Source organism: Pelophylax lessonae (genome assembly GCF_965119305.1).
Source record: "Pelophylax lessonae genome assembly, chromosome: 5".
NCBI classification, from domain to species: domain Eukaryota; kingdom Metazoa; phylum Chordata; class Amphibia; order Anura; family Ranidae; genus Pelophylax; species Pelophylax lessonae.
The window spans coordinates 390,148,939-390,162,058 of record NC_138772.1 but is presented as its reverse complement, the minus strand read 5'-3'; the positions used below and the strand labels follow the sequence as shown (position 1 = coordinate 390,162,058).

Sequence of the window (13,120 nt, the reverse complement as noted above, 5' to 3'; positions counted from 1 at the left end):
TCTGGTTAAGTTTTACCCCCAACTGAACAGTTGGCAAAGCACATGAAATTTTGATAATTTGCTTGGTAATTACTTTATTATTAAATACTATATATTATTAAATACTATATATAGAAAAAAAAGGAGTATGACACATTTTTAGTTGCACGCTTAGAAAAAGTATTAATCTAGCTACAGCTAAAGGGCCTTTCCCTAAGGGGAAACTAGGAGCCATTATAATAGAATTGGTCATACAATGAGCAAATTTTGGCTGGTTCCTGATGAACTGGCCTAAATTCTCTTTGTGGGTGGCCCTGTCGGCACCCTGCTGACCAACATCTTAACTGAAAAACTGTAAGAGAGGAGTCAAACACTGTCATATAAAAGCAGCTGCATCCAAATCAGATGTGCCCATAATTCATCCTAAACTGCAAAAGCTGATGAATAATTTGGCTAATTTCTGCATCATCTCCTAATTAGATAATTAATAAAAGCGATTCTAAAATATTGGCTCTCGCATTTACACCCTTCTTCCAATATTGGTCAGAGCAGACCAATTTTGGTTCGTATATTAACTCCAAATTCTCCAAATGAATAACCCACTTAAAAGCTGAACTCCAGGCAGAACCCTTTTCCCCTGTTGTTGCTCGTGTTTTCCTACTGTGAGCAGATATGTACCCCATTTCTTTACTGTTACTTTCATTTTCTCTTAATGTGCTTTTTTTTTTTTTTTTTTTAAATCACAGGTTTCATTACCTGTGATTTCCACTTTGTAAGACTGGTGGCTGCTATGTCCTCTATTGCCCCAGCTATCAGTCCTGTAACTTCCCCACTGTAGTTCTAGAACAACATCCCTGCTCACTGAAGTGGGGGAACTCGGGAGTCTCAGACTGCCCGTCTGAACTGCCCACTGGTGATGCATCTTCCAAAGACAAGCCTGCTCCACCCACACACACGGATGCCTTTACTCTCATTTCCCTAGGAATTGCGTGAAAAATAATGCAGTTTCCCTGCATGGATGTGACGTTCAGACATTAGAAAGTCCTCCATCTGGGGCCCAGAAGTAACACTTCAGTTTGAGCGACATCACTTGGGCAGAGAATTGGCTATTACATCAAAAATGAGTATTTTTCATTAAGGCTTCTTTCACACGGTCCGCCTCCGCAGGCGGATCCGTGTTGCTCAGCGGGGATCGATCCGCGATCCCCGCTGAGCCGGGCGGATGACAGCTCCGTCTCCGCTTGCAGAGCGGAGATGGAGGTGTCTCAGCCCCCGCTGCCCTCTATGGGGGATCGGAGGCGAGCGGACCGCTTGTCCGCTCTCATCAGATCTGCTCCGCTCCGATTACTGAACGGATGGAAAAATAGGGTTTCCATCCGTCCAGATTTCAGCACAGGATCGGATGCGGATGGCAGCGGGTGTCAGCGGAGGTGACCTCCGCTGACACCCGCTGCCCCATAGAGCTGCATGGAGGATCCGATCAGATCCGCCTAAAAAACTGACAGGCGGATCTGATCGGACCGCCCGTGTGAAAGAGCCCTAACACTTTCTCAGCGATCTGGAAGAGCTTGGGGAGAGGGATCTGGGAATGCAAAGACAGTAGGATCCTGGAGTTCTTCTTTAAATGGGTAGAGAATATAAATGCGTACTTTACTAATAACCAATGGGTTATGGCTTTAAGTTGTCACATAGGGTAGGGTATATCTTTCTACTCTACACTGGGATTTAGCACAGAAAATAATTACTTCTGTGGTTCCATATACACCCTGACTGCATGTCAAAGTATTCAGGAGAGTGCTGAAGGGGTTGAGGAAATATTGGTACTATTTTACATATGTGGTGGGCCTGTCACAAAGCGACTCATTTCTTTCTCTTTTTTATATTCTTTGTACTTATGTGTAACAATGACCCAGGCCCAGCCTTGGCTTTACTTGGCTTGAACTGTGAACAATTAAGACTAAAACCTTTTATTTGTCATACCAGAATGGCTTACAGAAAGTGCACAACTGGACCGACTTCGGAAACAGCAGGACTATCCACTTTTCCAAATGTTATTGAAAATCCTCAATGAACGTACCTGCTTGAAGTAAATTTTTACCAAGAAAAGTAATTCGCTGGGACAATTCTAGTATACATAGAAGAAATGCTTCAATGCTTCAGTCTTAGGAACAAATGCTTTGCCCAGATCTAACACTTGTGAATATCTGTTGTTGGATATACCAATTAGCCAGATCTCAAAATGGAACCTTATCTCTGCTTAATCCGATTGGGAATCAAATGTCATACTATCTTTAATTGTGATCATCCTGCTATACTAAAAAGGAACATCTTTTCCTGTAATACTTATTTGCAGTTTAGCCCACTAGGGACTATCCCCCCAAGGTGTCAAATTTAGCAGCAGTTGACAGGCCCCCACAATCCCAGTGGGGAAATACAATAAACATAAAAATCAGCGCCATTAGAAGTCCTAAATACACCAGTCCATATAAATGTCTCCCCGAAAATTCTCAATCTTTCCAAGTCCAATGTAGACCAAAGACTTCAACACCGTCCTCTCTAGTTATGAATCCCTTGTAGAGCTTCACCCAAGGTGAATAATCTCGAAAGAAAGAAAATGCCATATGGTGTGGTATTGTCTGACCCAACAATGCGTCAGCAAAATCATAAAAAATATCTCCACTGGATCACAAGATGTGTAGAGATTGTATGCATACACACACACATACATATATTTATATATATATACATATATATATATATATATATACACACATACACACACACACACACACACATATATACATACATACACGTACACACACACATACAGTATCTCACAAAAGTGAGTACACCCCTCACATTTTTGTAAATATTTTATTATATCTTTTCATGTGACAACACTGAAGAAATGACACTTTGCTACAATGTAAAGTAGTGAGTGTACAGCTTGTATAACAGTGTAAATTTGCTGTCCCCTCAAAATAACCCAACACAGCCATTAATGTCTAAATCGCTGGCAACAAAAGTGAGTACACCCCTAAGTGAAATTGGGCCCAAAGTGTCAATATTGTGTGTGGCCACCATTATTTTCCAGCGCTGCCTTAACCTTCTTGGGCATGGAGTTCACCAGAGCTTCACAGGGTGCCACTGTGGTCCTCTTCCACCATGATGACATCATGGACCTGGTGGATGTTAGAGACCTTGCGCTCCTCCACCTTCCTTTTGAGGATGTCCCACAGATGCCCAATAGGATTTAGGTCTGGAGACATGCTCGGCCAGTCCATCACCTTTACCCTCAGCTTCTTTAGCAAGGCAGTGGTCGTCTTGGAGGTGCGTTTGGTTCCTTATGTTGGAATACTGCCCTGCGGCCCAATCTCCAAAGGGATGGGGAATCATGCTCTGCTTCAGTATGTCACAGTACATGTTGGCATTCATGGTTCCCTCAATGAACTGTAGTACCCCAGTGCTGGCAGCACTTATGCAGCCCCAGATCATGCCACTCCCACCACCATGCTTGGCTGTAGGAAAGACACACTTGTCTTTGTACTCCTCACCTGGTTGCCGCCACACACACTTGACACCATCTGAACCAAATAAAGTTAATCTTGATCTCATCAGACCACAGGACATGGTTCCAGTAATCCATGTCCTTAGTCTGCTTGTCTTCAGCAAACTGTTTGCGGGTTTTCCTGTGCATCATCTTTAGAAGAGGCTTCCTTCTGGGACGACAGCCATGCAGACCAATTTGATGCAGTGTGCAGCGTATGGTCTGAGTTTCAGGGCCTTGGCAATCTTCTTTATATTCCTATCTCTGAAGACATCCTATTGGAGGAAACTCGTCAGCAAGAAGGCGTGCCGTCACAGCGTCACTCGGGGTCCGCGCTGCAGCCGGACACGGGTATCCTAGAATCTCCTCATTGCTCTGTATTATTATTTCAAGCGAGAATATACCATCTACATGCAAGTGCATTTTTTCTTCAATAAATGTTTTGAAAAGGGTAATGCACTATTGGCTATTATTGCTTTGCATGTACGTGTTGGAGAGGATGATATAAGCCCTGATGAACTTTGGGAACCTGCTACACCTGTTTGTATGGAGAGAAGCAGTTTGATAATCCCCATGATTTCACAGAGCGCCATTTACATATCGTTCTGGTAAGAGGCCATCTTGGTTTCTGCACGTGTGGTGAAGAGCACATTTCTTTTGTGTGGTCACAAGGAGTGTTCATTTGGAATATTATATTTTGCACTTACCTAATATCCGCAGGGTAAGGAGGAATTTCACCAGGTGGAGGGATTTCAACACCATTATTTGATACATCACCTTTATTTACACCTGTTTATGTGTCACCATATTTATAATCAAAGGAGTTTCATCACTTTGGACTTTGGGACTTTTATGATTATATTTGTTTTGGTCACATTCATTTGTTTATGTTTCATTGGATTTAGCGCACCATCCACATTTACACATTTATCATTATTTTTCTGGTAGCAGCTTAATCACAGATCAGCACACCTTTTTTTCATACACACAATATTATTTATAGCCTAGGCCATCATTATGTAGAGCAATAATTCTTTTTTTCAGATCCTCAAAAAGTGCCTTGCCATAAGATGCCATGGTGAACTTCCAGTGTCCAGTATGAAAGAATGAGAGCGAGAACACCAAATTTAAACACACCTGCTCTCCATTCACACCTGAGACCTTGTAACACCGAGTCACATGACACCGGGAAGGGAAAATGGCTAATTGGGCCCAATTTGGACATCTGGACAATATTTACAAAAATATGAGGGTGTACTCAACTTTTGTGAGCTACTGTATACACCCCCCCCCCCCTTTACCTTCCTATTTTTCAAACAAACCTTCTGTGAATCTCCAGTGCAACTTTTCCCCTGTGCCTTTAGCTCCCTTCCTTCCTCCAAATGGGTGTCAGAAGCCCCCGAAAAAGGAATCATAAGCACATAGAGTAATACTGCAAATAACTTAAATCACCACAAATTATCATTTATACTACTCACAAAAAAGTGTGTTTATACAGTGGGGAAATTTATTATTTGCTCCCTGCAGATTTTGCAAGTTTGTCCACTTACATAAAAACGAAGGAAGGGTCTATAATTTTTAGCATAGGTGTATTTTAAATGATAGAGACAGAACATCAACCCAAAATCCAGAAAACACGATACAAATGTTAAAAAAATGGAGTTGCAGTTCAGTGAGTAAAATAAGTATTTGATCCCCAAGCAAAACCTGACTTGGTACTTGGTGGACAAACCCCTGTTGGCATGCACAGAGGTAAGAGGTTTCTTGTAGTTGGTTAGCAGTTTTGCACACATCTCAGGAGGGAATTTGGTCCACTCTGCTTTACAAATCTTCGTCGTTTCAGCTCCTGCTATACATTTTTTATAGAATTAAGGTCTGGAGACTTGCTAGGCCACTCCATGACCTAAATGTGCTTCTTCTTGAGCCATTCCTTTGTTGCCTTGGCAGTAGGTTTTGGGTCATTGTTATGCTGGAAGACCCATCCCCAATCCATCTTCAGTGTTCTGGCTGAGGGAAGAAAGTTCTCACAATCTTTACGATGGCCCCATCCATTAGCCCCTTAATGCGGCAGAGTCTGCCAGTACCTTTAGCAGAGAAACAGCCAAAATCATAATGTTTCCACCTCAATGCTTGACTGAAGGGGAAGGTGTTCTTAGGGTCATGGTCAGCATTTTTCTTACCCCAAGCATGGCGAGTGGAGTTAATGCCAAAGAGCTCAATTTCAGGCTCATTGGACCACAACACTTGCTCCCAATCCTTCTCTAAATCATTTAGAGGTTCATTACCCAACTTCAAAAACGGGCCTGTACATGTGCCTACTGGAATAGCGGGACCTTGCGGGCACTGCAGGATTTCAATCCATGGCAGCGTATACTGTGTAGTTCTGGGCTGATCCCTCACTATTCTCATGCTCATCCATACCCCATGAGGCAAAATCTTGCATGGAGCGTCAGATCGAGGGCGATTTAAGGTTATTTTGGATTTCTTCCATTTGTGAATAATCGCTCCAACAGTGGTCTCCTTACCAAACTTTCTTGCTGATGGTCTTGTAGCCCATTCCAGCCTTGCGCAGGTCTACAATCCTGTCCCTGATGTCCTTTCACATTTGTATCGTGTTTTTTTCTGGATTTTTGGTTGATATTCTGTCTCTATGATTTAAAATAGAACTATGATAATTATAGACCCTTCATTTCTTTGTAAGTAGGCAAACTCACAAAGTCTGCAGGGGATCAAATAAAATATTATCCCGTATGTATGTATGTATGTATTCATTCATGTATCCCTTTAAGCATATAAATGCACTTTTGTGTATAGTATGGATTATAAATTGGGTGAAGCACTGGGGATTTATAACCAGAGAGGACAGTGTTGAAGTTTTTGGTCTACACTGGACTTGGAAAGATTGAGAATTTTTTGGAAAGACTCGTGGACTGGTATATTTAGGACTTCTAATAGTTCACACTTATTCTTCGGTATATATATATATTATATATATATATATATATATATATATATATATATATATATATATATATATATATATATATATATATATATATATACATACATACATACATACACACACACACCAAAAAAACTGAAGAAAAGAGTAAGGGCAGCTATACTAAGTATATTAAGGGCAGCCCCACCATCAGAACACAATAGCACTGAGGGAGTGATTCCCCCATCCACCTCAAATATCCAGAAGAAGGAATGGGATGTTTTGTCTTTCATTCAATCCGCTGGTTAAATGAAAAAAAAAAAAAAAGAAATATATATATATATATATATATATATATATATATATATATATATATATATATATATATATATATATATATATATATATATATATATATATATATATATTATATATACATATACACACACATATAGCTTTAGTATCAAACCAAAGGCAACAAGCCAAGAGGGACAACACCCCAATACCACAAACTAAAAAGAACACAACCATTGAAATACATATATGTGGACCATTTTATCTGACAAAAAAAAAAATTGAATACAGCTATTTTTTTGTCCTTTATACATACTTTACAAACATAGCAAGGTGACAAAAATATTGATGAATGAAGCTTCCTGTATCATCTGCCTACTGTTCTGGTATATAGCATCATCACATAAATAAGTTTCCCTTTGCACTCCCTTCTCCTCCTGTAAGTTGAACAATGCTTCCTCTGTCTCCCAGTGCCTGAAAACATGTTATATTGACAAATTGCAAAGCAACCAGACTTGACTGGTTGACAGCATATAACCTTCCACAATTGGTCTAATTGATTTGTGGCAGGAAAGTAAAGGAAGATCATTTCATACAGTGGTATAGGCAGTATGTTAAAGCACAAGTATTCAGTTTTGTATACATACCCAATAGCACCTCCTGACTGTCCATACCGCAGTGACTGTGATTCTTTGCATTGCGGTGCAGCAATTTAAACACAATGCCGAGTTTGACAGGTGGCAGACTGTAAAACTCTGCAAAAGGACCACGCTTCGAAAGCAAGCTAAACGATTGAGTGACAGTTGTGGCACACTCCCGTAATGCAAAATTGACCAATCAACAGTTGGCAGCAAAAAAAAAAAAGAAGCTCAGGTGGCAGAATTGCCATCGGGGAACAGTAAACACCGCTGCTAGTGTGAAAAGGGTATTTATGTATAGCTAAAGATTTTTTTTTTTTTTTTTTTTTTTTTTAACATTTGAAGAAGGTGTCAGGTTTTTACTGCTGTGTCCCAATTGGAGATTCACCCTCTCTAACTGTCCTGACCACCAATGTGAGCATGAATAAAAGCAGAATTTAGTTAAAGGAGCTGTAAAGTCAAAAGGTTTTTTTATCCTAATGCATTCCATGCATTAAGATAAAAAACATTCTGTGTGTAGCAGCTGCCCCAGCACCCCCTAATACTTACCTGAGCCCAATCTCTATCCAGCAATGGCCATGTGTCCCTTTGGCCGTCTGGGATTTTCTATATTTTTTGGCTGAGACACAGCAACAGCGCCCATTGGCTCCTGCTACTGTCATTTAAAGTCAGTTAGCCAATTGGGGGGGAGAGAGAGAGGCGGGGCCAAATGGCAGCTCAGTGTCTGAATAGACACAGAGCTGTGGCTCGGCTTGGGTGCCCCCAGAGCAAGCTACTTGTTGTGGGTGCACTCAAATGGAAGGAGGGGCCTGTGGGTGCGCTCAAATGGAAGGAGGGGCCAGGAGCAGCAAAGAGGGACCTGAGAAGAGTAGGATCCAGGCTGATCTTGCAAACCCAACTGCACACAGGAGGTAAGTATAACATGTTTGTTATTTAAAAAAAAAAAAAAAAAGATTTTACAATCACTTTAAGAGTTGAATTCCCCAGATTACTCATAACACTGTATTCAAGGACCAGAGATGACTAAGACGTAGAATCAAGAAAAACAAAAACAAAAAGGGAGGTTTAGCAAAATGGCACTACCTTTACATAAAGTAATACACTACTATCTGAAATCAACCTTTGTAAATGTACTAGGTCAATTACAGTTCAAGAGACAGCGGTAAAAAACTTATCACCAGATGGTATTACACACCCTCTCATCTAAACGTAACCTACCCAGAGGTCTCCCTAAATGGCTTTAGGGGGTGGCCATCTCCTGGGACTTTCCTCCACATATTTTGGGAATGAGAACAGTTATCCCCCACATGGAAGGAAGTTTTTTTTTTCCCCTTATCAATAGACTTGCAGATAAAAACATTGTACTAACCCATCTTAACCGTTTACTATTGCAAAACATCTCGGATATATAACCACCTCTGTTACAATTAATCCACAAGATGTGTCACCACACACTGGACAATTGCATACCATTGGAAATCTAGGGTTGCACCCTTTTCACAAATATTAGTGAGAATAGAAGATATCATTTTATGGAAAATATTCTCCATGATCTAATACCAAGAAAAAAAACTTAACCTGAAATGGGATCCTTTGTTTATCGACAAAACATCAATAAATGCATAAAAATCAAACAGACACCTCTATAAGATTGTACCCTATTTATTTTTCTATTTTTTTTTCCCTTTTTTTTTTTTTCTTTCAGGATAATAGTTATTTGAAGCAAAGCTTAATCATACGATATAAAATATCAGCATCGGTTTACAAGAACACATATTTTCAGAGTACCCTTAATAGACTACTTTCATATGTATTGTTTTACCAATATTGCTTCAAACATATGTAAGAAAGCCATTGTTTTTTTCAATAAAAGTTTGAAATAAAAAAATAAAAAATATTCAAGTAATACACATAAATGATTTCTTTGAAGATTGTTCTCTTGAAGCAATCTCCAAGTCCCCAGTGACTTTGGAGACACGTTGACCGAGCAATTTAAGCATTTTAGTTCAGTCCAGCATAAAAGGTAAGATGTAATCCTTTTTAGAAAAACAGCTTGCTGCAGAGGCCAACCTGGGACCAGTCATATTCACTTAATTAGTGATGTGAAATCATACAGAAGATCCAGACAGTCACCGAGGACCCCACCCTTATCTCCCTGTGCTGTAATGATGTCATAGGGTATGTCTCAGCTGGGACCACGCCATTATCATTACAAACTGCAGAGAACCATATGAATTCAGAAGATGACCAGATGATGCCAGATCACAACCCCAAAGTGAAATACAGAATAAAACATAACTTGCACATTATAAAAGAAAAAAAAAAAAAAAAATCACGTAACAGAGACGAGACCTTGGCATATTCTACAAAGAATGTGGCCAACCTAACACTGAGCTCAGCATTATGTCATACCCTGACATCGTACCAAACCCTGCAAACGTCTACAATAAATGTATAAAGCATTGAAGTAATCAAGCTCTTTTTTTGGTAGGGTGAGCACTATAAATCTGCATGTTAATCTGCCTTATTTTAGAATTATACTGAAATTTAAGAATTAAAAACCATACAAAACATCTCATAATACATTGGATTATGTAACTGTAAACATGAAGCATTTTTTTTTTTATTATATACAACTGTTTCAGAAAACCAAAATTTTATAAACGGCTAAATGATGCATCTTTTGCACAAAATGACTAACCACAAGCAAGAAAAGCCCCACTATGGTGCTGAAAAAGTTAAAAGTAAGCCGAGGGTCCCAAGAGTACACAAAAAGCTAAGAATAAAGTATGCCTCTTTTGCACAAAAGGCTAACCACAAGTAAGAAAAGCCCTGCTATGGTGCTAAATGGGTTAAAGTAGGCTGATAGTCCCAAGAGTACACAATAGATAACGATAATCTAATAGAAAAAAAAAGTATGCCTCTTTAGTACAAAAAGGCTAACCACAAGTAAGAAAAGCCTCACTATGGTGCCGAATGGGTTAAAGTAGGCTGATGGTCCCAAGAGTACACAAGAGTTGAGGAGGGGCTGCAAAGGTCACCAGAAATGAGGGTTTGCTTCATGGATCAACCCAGGCTAATAGAGCTTTATGTCAAATCATGCTACAGGGCAACACAATCTGGCCGAGCAGAGTGCTATGCAGTGCACAAAACTTGGAGCCCGCCGTCCGCCAACACTACAAAAAGGATGAATCACTGCAAAAGCACATCTGTTACTGTATTCAGCTACAAGGTTAACACACAAGAACAGAACTGCTGCCAAATGTGCATGACCAAATCCACATTATACACATGTAAAAACAATCTTTAAAAAAGGAAGTGTAAGAAAAAAGAACTACTGCCAACAGTGCATAGTCACATCAACATAATACAAATGTAAAACAATGTTTAATATTTAGAAGTGTAAAAGAAAAAGGACTGCTGCCAACTGTGCATCACCAAATCAATTGTAATATATATATACACATTTTTTATATTAAATAAAAATGTTTAATATGTAAATTAAAATACATAAAAATTAATATGTAGTTAAAAAAAAACTGCTGCCAAAATATTAAATCAACAATATACAAAATGTAAATATTAAACATTGCTTCAATTTTTTTGTAGATTGTTGATTTAATAATTTGGCAGCAGATTTTTTAACTTGTAAATATTAAACATTGCAAGTTAATAAAATCTGCTGCCAATTACATCAACAATATACACATCTAGAAACAATGTTTGATATTTTAAAGTGTAAAAGGAGAAAATGACTGCTGCCATTTGTGCAGTACCAAATTAACATTATACAAAAAGGTAAAAACAGAAGACTTTACCAAGATTGGAACAGACAGAATCTGGGGCAGCTTTGTGTAGTAACCAATCAGCTTCTAGCTTCAGCTTGTTCACTTCTGCTTTGAACATGTAAGCTAGAAGCAGATTGGTTGCAATGCACAGCTGCTCCAGTCTTCCTAAACCCTGTTAATGATTCAATAATATTTAGAAGTAAAGTACTGCTGCCAAGTGTACACAACTAAATCAACATTATACAAATATAGAAACAATGTTTAATATTTAGAAACAAATGTAACTATCTATTCAATACAAAACATGCACTGCAGTAAAAAGTATAGCAGAGGAAGAATAAATTGTGGTTATGATTGCAATAGCAATGTCAGAAATGATGATGAGTGGATCAGGGGATTGGATGAGTTGGGATCAGAGATGGTAAACCTGGACTGAGTGCAAACTTGGACAGCTCACCCCACACCCCATCCAGTGATCGCCTCCTAGGACAGCCCAGGGAATAGTCACTAAATCCAGAATAAGTCTGGAAACAAGAGCCCTTTGCATTGCTGGGAATCCAGCTGTGCCTAATGGAAGCCATATGTCCTGTACTCACTCAGTCAGCAGATCTAGGAGGACACAATGACACAGTGCTGGATGTTTGGAGGTGAGGATGCCAAAGCTGGAGAGAGGGAGAGCTGGCACTGCAGAGGTCCACATCTCCAATTTACTGGCTCACCACACCCACCGCATTGCAGAATCCAGGGGCTGAGGATGATCACAAGCTGGAGAGGGCTCACTGACCAAGCTGACTACATCAATAACCCCCCCAGGGAGTGGGCAGACCCCCTGATCACCCACCAGAACGGGGCAGTTAGGTCAGGGAATGAAGTTGCAACATTTTCATTCATTGATCCCCCTCCCCCGCACTGCACCTCTGATGTGATTTATTAGGTAACACGAGGAGCCCCCCTTCTCTGGAAAGTGATCCCCCCCCCCTGGGGAGCCCAGGCAGCAGACGCAGCACTGATCATGCAGCAAGCCCCCCTCCCAGACACACAGGCACCGATCCGCTTCCCCAAAGCGGGCAGCAATGGCGCCTACAGAAGGCGATGTATAGATGCAGCAGTCCCGTACACCCCGTACTGCTGCAATATTGCATGCATTAGATGGCAGACTAGGAGATCCTCTGCAGATCGGGGCATGCAGGCGGAGGATAGCATACCTTGGTGTCGGCACAGCCGGGGAATGTCACTGGGATCGGGTCACAAGAGTGTCAGTTGCACAGGACGAGCCGCCCGGCCCAGCACACGGCACACCAGCTGCAGCAGCGCCGGCTCCCCCTTCCCCGCTATACGCACCCTCGGTACTGAGCGCCGGAGCCAATGGCAGCGATGACAGGGCAATGAAGCGGTCCCGCCCACTGGATAGGGAGCCCACCAATGACTGCGGTGACAGGGTGCAATCAGGCGAGGTATCCCTCTACGACTGGCACTCATTGCTGAGGCTGGGGTCGGGGCTATCTGGTTTACTGCATTAAAAAAAAAATATATATGCCATCCAATAGATTCTATTATTCAATAGATGGCATATATACTTTACTGAGCTTCAATATAGATAGCATCAGTCCTGATCACTGCATTATTGCAATTGGGGGGGGGGGCCTCAACACCCAATGACTAGAGTGATCACTGCATCAATGCAATGGGGGAAGGGGGGGGGGTCAATACCCTAATGGAGCTGGAGTGATCACTGCATCAATGCAATAGTGGGGATCAATACCCAATTACTGGAGTGATCACTGCATCAATGCAATAGTGGGGGATCAATACCCAATGACTGGAGTGATCACTGCATCAATGCAATGGGCGGGGTCAATACCCAATGACTGGAGTGATCACTGCATCAATGCAATGGGGGGGTCAATACCCAATGACTGGAGTGATCACTGCA

The 13,120-nt window shown here is 40.9% G+C and overlaps 1 protein-coding gene across 13 annotated transcripts in view; it reads right to left on the bottom strand.

The window, feature by feature from the left end:
- Window positions 1–12,553, bottom strand: part of EPB41L3 (erythrocyte membrane protein band 4.1 like 3) — a 294,466-nt gene extending 281,913 nt beyond the window's left edge. For 7 of the 13 annotated variants that reach the window (XM_082259284.1, XM_082259286.1, XM_082259287.1 and 4 more), the window contains exon 1: window positions 12,393–12,551. The gene's annotated coding sequence lies outside the window, so the exon portion shown is untranslated. Of the gene's footprint in view, window positions 1–11,783; window positions 11,930–12,392 lie in introns of those variants that run through there. The other 6 variants (XM_082259291.1, XM_082259293.1, XM_082259290.1 and 3 more) reach the window with 3 other exon arrangements.
- Between the last annotated feature and the right edge of the window lie 567 nt (window positions 12,554–13,120).